Here is an 11368-nt window from a genome sequence, read left to right as displayed (position 1 = left end):
TGTGAATGCAAAGAAAAAGATCTTGAAGGAAATTAAAAGTGCTACTTCAGTGAACACATGAATGATAAGAAAGAGAAACAGCATAACTGCCGATACAGACAAAGTTTGAGTGCTCTGGGTAGAAGATCAAACCAGCCACAACATTCCCTTAAGCCAAAGCCTAATCTAGAGCAAGGGCCTAACTCTCTTCATGATAGCTGAGAGAGGTGCGGAAGCTGCAGAAGACGTTTGAAGCTAGCAGAGGCTGGTTCATGAGGTTAGAGGAAATAAGCCATTTCCAAGACAGAAAAGGTGAAGTAGCAAGTGCTATTGTAAAAACTGCAACAAGTTATCCTGAAGATCTAGCTAAGGTCATTGATGAAGGTGGCTACACTAAAGAGATTTTCCTCTTCCCCACGCCCCGCCCCCACCATGGGGGTTTTTGGATGAAAACCAGAAAAACTGCTAGACAAATTCTAAAAGAGCTATAACACTGCCGGGCGCGGTGGCTCACGCCTGTAATCCCAGCACTTTGGGAGGCCGAGGTGGGCGGATCACAAGGTCAGGAGATCGAGACCACGGTGAAACCCCGTCTCTACTAAAAATACAAAAAATTAGCCGGGCGCGGTGGAGGGCGCCTGTAGTCCCAGCTACTCAGGAGGCTGAGGCAGGAGAATGGCGTGAACCCGGGAGGCAGAGCTTGCAGTGAGCCAAGATCGCACCACTGCACTCCAGCCAGGGGGACAGAGCGAGACTCCGTCTCAAAAAAAAAAAAAAAAAAAGAGCTATAACACTAACAACAGATTTTCAATGTAGGCAAAAAAGTCTTCCATTGAAAGAAGATGCCATCTAGGATTTTCATAGCTAAAGAGGAAAAGTCCATGTCTGGCTTCACAGCTTCAAAGGACAGGCTGACTCTCTTGTTAGAGGCTAATGCAGCTGGTGACTTTAAATTGAAGTCAATGCTCATTTGCCATTCTGAAAGTCCTAGAGCCCTTCAGAATTATGCTAAATCTACTCTGCCTGTGCTCTAGAAATGCAACATCAAAGCCTAGATGATAGCACATCTGTTTATGGTATGGTTTAATGAATATTTTAGGCCCACTGTTGAGACCTACAGTTAAAAAGAAAAAAGATTTATTTCAAAATATTACTGACCATTGGCAATGCACCTGGTCAGCCAAGAGTTCTGATGGAGATATACAAGAAGATTAATGCTGTTTTTGTTTTTTTTTTTTTGGAGACAGAGTCACTCTGTCACCCAGGCAGGAGTGTAGTGGTACAATCTCGGCTCACTGCAAACTCCACCTTTCAAGTTCAAGCAATCCTCTTGCCTCAGCCTCCCAGGTAGTTGGGATTACAGGTGCATGCTACCACACCTGGCTAATTTTTGTGTTTTTAGTAGAGACAGCATTTCGCTGTGTTGGCCAGGCTGGTCTCAAACTCCTGACATCAGGTGATCCACCTGCCTCAGTTTTTCAAAGTGCTGGGATTACAGGCGTGAGCCACCATGCCTGGCCTAATGTTTTTTTTATGTCTGCTAACACAACATCCATTCTGCAGCCCATAGACCACGAAGTATGTTTTACTTGCAAGTCTTATTATTTAAGAAATTCACTTCATAAGGTTGTAGCTGTCATAGTGATTCCTCTGATGGACTTGGACAAAGTAAATTAAAACCAAAGCATTCGCCATTTTTTTTTTTTTTTTAAAGCAAAGCAGCAAAAGTGTATCACACACAGTATTACACTCTCAAAGGGAAGAGTGAACTGTGAACTGACCTCTGCGAAATGGGATCAACCCAGTCTTGTGTAGCCTGGGTCTTTTTATATGTTTCTTTTTTTCTCTTCTCTTCCTGAGCTGCCTAATTTCTAGCCAGTATCTGCCTAATTTCTAGCCAGTATCTGCCTTTTGACTGATGGGTGGGTTGCTTCATTACTTTTGCCCTTGTGCACTTATGCTTTGCCTCTATCCTGTAATTTTAAGTACATGCATAATATGTAGTCAATATGTATGACCCTTAAATAGCTAATTACCATATGGGGTCATTTTAAGAATACTTTTTCTCTCTAATGTACATGTGCATCTCTGAGGAGCTACCCCTGACAGGTTTGGAAGAGATCTAGCCACCCATGGGGGCTCCTTACTCACTTCTTTTTTTTTTTAATCTTCAACTTTTATTTTAAGTTTGGGATAATGAGCAGGATGCGCAGATTTGTTACATAGGTAAACATTTGCCACAGTGGTCTGCTGCACAGATCATTCCATCACCTAGGTATTAAGCCCAGCATCCATTAGCTATTCTTCCTGATGCTCTCCCTCCCCAACCCCAACGGGCCCCAGTGTGTATTATACCCCCATGCGTTCTCATCATTCAGCTCCCATTTATAAGTGAGAACATGCAGTGTTTGCTTTTTTCTTTTTCTTTTTTCTTTTTTTTTTTTTTTTTTTTTTTGAGACAGAGTCTCGCTCTGTCACCTAGGCTGGAGTGCAAGTGGCGTGATCTCGGCTCACTGTAAGCTCCACCTCCCGGGTTCACGCCATTCTCCTGCCTCAGCCTCCGGAGTTACTGGGACTACAGGCGTCCGCCATCAAGCCAGGCTAATTTTTTGTATTTTTAGTAGAGACGGAGTTTCTCCGTGTTAGCCAGGATGGTCTCGATCTTCTGACCTCGTGATCTGTCTGCCTCGGCCTCCCAAAGTGCTGAAATTACAGGCGTGAGCCACTGCGGGCGGCCCAGTGTTTGGTTTTCTGTTCCTATGTTAGTTTGCTAAGGATAATGGCCTCCAGCTCCATCCATGCCCCTGTGAAGAGCATGACCTTGTTCCTTTTTATGACTGCACAGTATTTCATGGAGATTCACCATTCTTGATGCCATTAAGAACATTTAGGATTCATGGGAGGAGTTCAAAATGTGAACATTAGCAGGAGTTTGGAAGAAGCTGATTCCAACCCTCACGGATGACTTCAAGAGGCTCAAGACTTCAGTGGAGCAAGTAATTATAGATGTGGTGAACATAGCAAAACAAATAGAATTATAAGTGGAGCTTGAAGATGAGGCTAAACTGCTGCAATCTCACGATAAAACTTACACCTGTAATCCCAGCACTTTGGGTAGCTGAGGCGGGCGGATCACGAGGTCAGGAGTTCAAGATCCAGCCTGGCCAACATGGTGAAACCCCGTCTCTACTAAAAATACAAAAAAAAAAAAAAAAAAAAATTAGCTGGGTGTGGTGGCAGGCACCTGTAATCCCAGCTACTCGGGAAGCTGAGGCAGGAGAATCACTTGAATCCGGGAGGCAAGGTTGCTGTGAGCTAAGATCGCACCACTGCACTCCAGCCTGGGTGACAGAGTGAGACTCTATCTAAAAAAAAAAAAAAAAAAAAAAACCAAAGAAGAAAAACCGTAAAGAGATGAGGAGTTGCTCCCTATGGATGAGCAAAGCAAGTGGTTTCTTGAGATGGAATCTACTCCTGGTGAAGATGCTGTAAACATTGAAACATTCGTACAATGACAACAAGGGTTTTAGAATACTACATAAACTTAGGTGATAAAGCAGCATTAGGGTTTAAGAGAACTGACTCCAGTTTTGAAAGAAGTTGCACTGAGGGTAGAATGCTATCAAACAGCACCACATGCTACAGATAAATATTTCATGAAAGGGAAAGTCGTTTGATCTGGCAAACTGAATTGCTGTATTATTTTTATTAAAAATTGTTATTAACAACGTATTAATTGTCACAGTTATCCCATCCTTTAGCCACCATCACCCTGATCATTCAGCAGCCATCAACATCAAGGCAAGACCCTCCACCAAAAAAGATTACAACTGACGGAAGGTTCAGATGGTCATTAGCATTTTTTAGCAATAAAGTATTTTAAAATTAAGGGATATATATTGTTTTTTAGACATTATTTTTCACAGTTAATATACTACAGTATTATGTAAACGTAACTTTTATATACACTGGGAAACCAAAAATTCTTGTGACTCACTTTATTGCAATATTCACTTTCCTGCAGTGTTCTGAAACTGAACTGGAAGTATCTCTTAGGTATGCCTCTAGCAGCCCTGCTGTTAAAATTTTCAAAATTCTGGTCACCTTGTCTGGCAGCCAGTAAGGTTGTCACTGCACACAAAAACAATACAGTTTGCTTGATGTTGTTGTCATCGTTACTGCAGTTCAAGGGTCCAGGGGTAAGTGGGCCAAAATCTCAGCTTTTGTCTCTTTTTGGTTCCCATTTTCCAAGGCTGTCTGGCTACAACCTCCAGGCCAAAGCCCTGTAACCAGGCAAATGGCCAGAAGCTGCTGGGATAGACCAATTATGTTTTTATGAGGGCACTGTGCTGCATGAATTTAAGAGCTGGACTTGAAGAAGCGAGTAGGAGCGAGACGGGCTGGAGTTGGAAGAAGTCTTTGAGATGATGAGGGCGGGGTCAATAGAGACCGTCAAATTGCAGCAGGTAACCAGGGTGGTGGTGTGATAGGAAGAGTGAGATCATCAAGTCTTCTCTGACACCACTGAATGTTACAAAGGAAGGGATGGATGTGTGTCTGGTGACAGCCTGCCCTGAACTGTTCTGGAACCTTCTCTGTTAGCCATTTTCTAGGTTTCTGACCTCCAAAGGATTTGTAAAACTGGACTGTAATCGATTCCATTGTCTTCTCCAGAAATGTAACCAATACATCACTTCGCTGTAACATGATATTAATGTTACTATCCCAGACCATACAATATTTTTCTTGGGCATCTTTATCTGCATAAACACTCTGAGCTGCCTTTTTATCTGACCCAGGTGGTCTATAATAATTTCCTATTAGTCTTAGATTCCTTTTATCTTTTATTTCCATCCAAACATATTTTGTCCCACTGCCAACTTATTTATTATGTGACATTCCTTCTCCCTTCAGACACAATATCCGCCTTGACCCATGTTGGCATAATTCCCCCTAGCCTGTTGTGTCTATTTCTTGCATAAACTTTCCATATCCAAATTATTCCAAGTCTGTTTCTGGTTTTAGCCCCTCCTTAGTAATCCTTGTTACATAATGTGTCTATTATATCTCTTGGTTTTGTTTTCTTTTAGTTCACTTCTTACCATGCATATGAAAGTCATTTGTAAGGGGAGCTGTTTAGCATTTACTTTTATTTTTTCTTTGGTTTCTTTTAGGGTTCTGCCTCCATCCCTGGAGTTCTTTTAATCTCCGACCCTCCTCTCTCTCCCAAGCCCCCTTCATTTCCCCGTAACATGCTAGTTTATGCCTTCTTCTCAGATGTATGCAATTTTTACCATTGTGGCTTTGTGTGTTGCTGTGTGGTTTTACAGAAAAAGCTGGCTGTCCTTCAGTAACTTTCCAGCTCCCACCATTCATTTGTTTAGCAAGAGCTCCACTCAAAACCAGTTTTATTCCAATCATTATCATGAGCCTAGAGCCTGAAGGAAGTCTCATAGAGACTTTTAAAAGTGCAACAGACTCATTTTATGTTTTCATGAGACTTCAACAGTCTACAAAAAGTCCAGATCCATTGGTTGAAATTAATATTATTTTAATCAACTGCCTATTTGGTCTATAAGGGGTCAAATAGTTTGAACTGTATTTCTTCTCATTAAATTCTTAATTCTATTTCCCCACTCCCTCACTTAATGGCCCTTTTGTTCTTGTTTGTGCATGCAGGTCTACATGAGAGTTTACATCACCTATCTACTTCCTTCGCATTTCTGGAAAAGCTATCAAATAGGACATCACAGATATACCTGTACTTCCTATGTCCTTCAATACAGACAACAGTGGGGAGGTGGTCATAGCGGAAGGTGGTTAGATAAAGCAGTTGGCATGACTGAAAGTCTAGAAGCAACTCTTAACCATTTTCCAGAGACGTAAATTTCCTTAGGGAGCAGCTGTGACCTCAGTTGTCTTTGTTAATCAGCCTCCCTGGGGCTCAGTTGAAAATAGAGACAATATTAATAATATCTACTCAATGGGACTTTTATAAAGATACGTTTAAAATACTCTCTAGGGGCCGGGCGCGGTGGCTCAAGCCTGTAATCCCAGCACTTTGGGAGGCCGAGACGGGCGGATCACGAGGTCAGGAGATCGAGACCATCCTGGCTAATACGGTGAAACCCCGTCTCTACTAAAAAAATACAAAAAACTAGCCGGGCGACGAGGCGGGCGCCTGTAGTCCCAGCTACTCGGGAGGCTGAGGCAGGAGAATGGCGTGAACCCGGGAGGCAGAGCTTGCAGTGAGCTGAGAGCTGGCCACTGCACTCCAGCCTGGGCAGCAGAGCAAGACTCCGTCTCAAAAAAAAAAAAAATAAAAAAAATAAAATACTCTCTAGGAAGAAACATTCCATTAATGGTAGTCTAAATAACAAGACGTGACCATGAAAGTCACCCGCGTATCATTCAGTAAATTTTTGTGCCAGGGAACTAGTGAGTAATTCAACAACCTTAAGAAGAAAGTAAATTTTTCCTATGGGAGGAATTTAGTGCCTTAGAGAATCCAAATGAACATAATTACCAGAAATCATTGTTTAAAGTACCTGAAGGCAAAGTTACCCATCCTGAGATCCCATCCTGACAGCAGTATGGTTCCAAGTTCAGAGGGGTCAGAACCAGGAGAAGAGATTCTAGTTTAAACATTCCACTGTTGAGACTCATTTTTGTTTAGGTCAACAAAATTTCCAAAACTATTTTTGTTATTAAAATCATTGAGGCTGGGCGCGGTGGCTCAAGCCTGTAATCCCAGCACTTTGGGAGGCCGAGACGGGCGGATCACGAGGTCAGGAGATCGAGACCATCCTGGCTAACATGGTGAAACCCCGTCTCTACTAAAAATACAAAAAACTAGCCGGGCGACATGGCGGGCGCCTGTAGTCCCAGCTACTTGGGAGGCTGAGGCAGGAGAATGGCGTGAACCCGGGAGACGGAGCTTGCAGTGAGCTGAGATCCGGCCCCTGCACTCCAGCCTGGGCGGCAGAGCAAGACTCCGTCTCAAAAAAAAAAAAAAAATAAAATAAAATAAAATAAAATAAAATAAAATAAAATAAAATCATTGAGTTAGTTGTATTTTCACTGCATTCAGAATGTGAAATTTAAAGGGAAAGAAATCTTCAAATTTATGTTTTTTGGATTAGGAACACAGATTTGGGAGTCACGCTGTCTCCATGAAAATAACAGCAGAAATATTTGCTGGTTGCGTGATTTTAGGCAAGTTACTTAACCTCCCTGAGCCTCCATTTTCTCAGATGTAAAATAGGGAAAAAATCATAGCACCTATCTAATAAGGCAGCTTGAGGATTCTCCTGATGCTTGGCACATAGGAAGCACTCAGTAAAAACTTTTTGTTATCATTACTTTATTTTTTAATTTTTATTATTTTTCTAAATTTTTAATTTTGAATTTTTTGGGTACATAATAGATGTATATATTAGTGGGGCACATGAGATATTTTGATACAGGCATGCAATGCATAATAATCACATCGTGGAAAATGGGATATCCATCCCCTTAAGCGTTTATCCTTTGTGTTACCAACAATCCAATTACATGATTTTAGTTGTTTTAAAATGTACAATTGAATTATTATGAATATAGTCACCCTGTTGTGCTACCAAATACTAGGTCTTATTCTTCTTTCTAACTATTTTTTGTACCCATTAACCATCGCTACCTCCCCCCAACCCCCATTACCGTTATTTTAGAAAGTTGAAGTCCAAAGAGAATGTCATTTGCCCAAAGTCTCACAAATGCACTCTGCAAAGAACAAAGTCAATGTTCATCCACTTAATGTCAACTATCATAGCTTTTGCCACCACTCTGCTATGTCCTCAATATGTGCTCTTTGTGTTCACCTTCTTCTCTGACCATTTTGTCACATCTAGTAGTCTTTTATCATTATGTAAATTATTCATGGAAGAGAGAATAGTTATTATTTCAAGCAGATCCTTTGGCCATGGGTAAAAGCCACTGACTTGGGTAAACAAGTTTGCCATTTTTACAGGAGACTGTCATGTGCTCTCTTAGCTGCTAGTCACCATTGCTCTCTCACCTTTCAGATGGTAAGCTCATTGAGGCAGGATCCATGTCTTATTTATATGTACAGACTCCTCAGCCTTGCCAACTTCTAACCATTACCTATGTTTTCAAAATATGCTAGAAACTCAGCAGTAGTATAGCAATCATATATATTGCTAACTGCCTAGCATTTTTATTATACATATTAACTCTTTTATTTCTCACTACCACACATTTACAGCTGAGGACACCAACGCTCAAAAGAGGTTAAATAACTTGTCCACGGTCGCACTACTAATAACCGCCTAGCAGGAACACAAGCCAAGAGTCACTGACACCAAATCTTCATTAGCATAAGAAAAGGTGGGGGCGGGGAATTCACACACTGACTACCTGTTCAGACAGTTTAATCTGATTAAAAATTCACTTCTACTAGAATACATACACACATTTTGTGACAGAAGTACAAACTTCACATGGCTCAATTTATCTCAAGCATAGGCAAGCCCATTTGCTAACACAGAATTAACTATTTCTTTACAACATCATTTATTCATTTCTTTTTCTCAGATAGTGGGTTCTGGCTGATGTTGAAGCACAAGAAAGGAGCTCAACTTCAGCTTAGGATAGTGTGTGTTTAATTCAATCCATAGCACTATTTAATTATAGAGGAATCAAAGCTATCTTTTATGTGACATTTTTTCTCTCTTCAAACATTCTGTCTGTTTTGATCCATCTTGGATTCATGTTGGGATTAGGTTTAGAAACTGTCAAAAACACTTTTAACTAGCTTGTTATAAACCACTACTCCGAGAGAATCAGTTGAGTAAATTAATGTTTCAACACAAGAAAATATTCTGAGATATTTTTAGTGTTTGAAAACAAGACCTGGAAAGCTATGACAAAAGAGAGAGGTAAACAAAGCATAATGAATTCATTGCAAATTTTTTACATCTGAAATAATTAATAATATGTACATTTTGTGAACCATCATTACCTTTTTCACCAGCCATACTTCATGACTTTGTGCAATTATATAAAAGATTTCTCAAAATCTTGAAGTCTATTCAAACATTGAGGTTAAGGGATTATGTATCAGATGAGTAACGAGAGCTCTAGAAAAATAACTTGACAACAAAAAATCCTTATCATTATGCATTAAATATCAAGAAAATCAATGGAAAATCTCTGTTACTTGTGATTAAAAACCATACATGGTTACTTTTCATGTTACTGTAGAGCTTTGCCTCAACCTGACCAGTCACCGTGTGAGTTATTTTGTTTCGCAACCTGGATATTAAACATTCCAGAGTCTTCAGCTTTCTTATCAGCACAGAAAAGGCAATTTATAGCACAGTACCTTTATAAACAGAGACATTTTATGTAAGTAATTCGCTACAGAATTCTCTCTCAAAGCTGATTTGATCCTTAAAGAGAATTCTTCATTGTAGATTACTGATTCTACAAGTACGAAAAAAATATCAGGCTATTATCACTCTTGAAGAGAGACCTTCTATGTCTAATTTCATATTTTCCTTCCCAAACAGGGGGTTTATGTTATTCTATTTTCACTATTTTGACATGACTTTAGGACATTAATGGGTTGGGCAAGGCCACCAGGATTTTATTTGTCAGGGATTGTGCTATTTTTGCAGAATTGTTCAAAAGGACACTGGAATGGGTTACATCTCTAACAGGGTGAAGGAGACCCTAGTATAGAAGAATTAATGGGATCCCAGAACAAAAAAGAGCTTAGGTCCCACAGAAGGGCTATAATCAATCCCTACCAAAATCTAGTATTCCCAGATTCCTGAGCCTTTAAGGCCTCAACAAAGTAGATGGAATGCAAAACATAGTCCTCATACTATAGCTCAGAGAAATGAAAGAAACTGGTACCAGAGAAGATGGGAAGAGTGACAAATCACAAATGGAAAGAAAGAGAGAAAGATCATGGTAAGTATGTAAATATATGACATCACAAAAAAAAAAAAGAAAGAAGAAAGAAAAAGAAAGAACAAAAGACTACACCATGCAAATGAGAAAAACATATATGGAGCATTCTTAAGAAAATACAACACAAACAATGTGAATAAACGTCCCATAGTGCTTTATGTCAGCAAAGGATTTAATAAGACTATGAGTTTAATAAAAGAAGAGTTCAGTGACAATACGATACACAATAAAAAATGAAGAAAATGCAAAGCTAAGTAGACAGATTAAGAAACCAAATCATACCATTAGAAACCCAACAAGAGAAAGAGTAAAAAGAAAATTAATATAATATTAAAACACTTTGGCTGGGTGTGGTGGCTCACACCTGTAATCCCAGCACTTTGGAAGGCCGAGGCAGGTGGATCACGAGGTCAAGAGATCGAGACCATCCTGGCCAACATGGTGAAACCCCGTGTCTACTAAAAAAAAAAATACAACAACAACAACAAAAAAAATAGCCCGGCGAGGTGGCGGGCGCCTGTAGTTCCAGCTACTCGGGAGGCTGAGGCAGGAGAATGGTGTGAACCCAGGTGGCGGAGCTTGCAGTGAGCCAAGATCATGCCACTGCACTCCAGCCTGGGTGACAGAACAAGACTCCTTCTCAAAAAAAAAAAAAAAAAAAAAAATTAAAACACTTTAAATCATCAACATGAATGTAAAAGAACAAGGCAAAGAGATTAAGATAACTAGAAGAAAATGATAGATGTGAAAGATAATGAAGATCTGACATGATAATAATTCAGATAATAATAGAACCTATCAAATAAGACATTAAAAATGGTCAGGGATATAATGCAATACATGTTCCCTGAAATAAAGAAAAAAATTAAATTTAATTCTTTGGAATCCCTAAAAAAACTGCTACAGACCAAGTTATATGAAAACATTTCCTGGTGAAGTCATAAAAATTCTAGAATTCCCTGTGAATTTGGACATCCCCTAAGTCTCCACCCTGCCCAAGTGTGGCGGGTCTACAAATGAGAAAAAAAAATCATCCTACTTTATTGCTAGTAGCATTGAATGCTAGAAGACAATGGGATGATGTCTCTAATGTTCTGTGGGAAAGAAAAAATATTATATCCAGCCAAATGATGATTCAAGGATAAGAGCAACACAGAAGTACTTCCATGTTCTAAAACTCAAAAGTACGTAAGGGATACAGCACATTACTCGAAAATCCACCAAAATGCAGGAGCCACAATAAAGGAGGCACCTATGATCATTGTAATCATTTAAATAAAGAATTATGTTTAAACAACCAGAAGGATTATGACTACAAAACAAAAAATAAATTCGTAAACTATGACTAGGTTAAAATAAATCTACAGATGGGAAAGAAGGGTAAGAAGAATTATAAGAGAGCTCATTTCCGCAT

The 11368-nt window shown here is 39.8% G+C and overlaps 1 non-coding gene across 1 annotated transcript; it reads right to left on the bottom strand.

The window, feature by feature from the left end:
- Positions 1-414: 414 nt before the first annotated feature.
- On the bottom strand, positions 415-475 carry LOC115892528. Its single transcript, XR_004052400.1, has one exon. It is a non-coding gene; the product is annotated as a U7 small nuclear RNA (small nuclear RNA).
- Positions 476-11368: the final 10893 nt, after the last annotated feature.

Source organism: Rhinopithecus roxellana, chromosome 12 (assembly GCF_007565055.1).
Source record: "Rhinopithecus roxellana isolate Shanxi Qingling chromosome 12, ASM756505v1, whole genome shotgun sequence".
Classification (NCBI taxonomy): Eukaryota; Metazoa; Chordata; class Mammalia; order Primates; family Cercopithecidae; genus Rhinopithecus; species Rhinopithecus roxellana.
The sequence above is the reverse complement of the archived record's forward strand: the minus strand, read 5'-3'. Positions and strand labels throughout refer to the sequence as shown.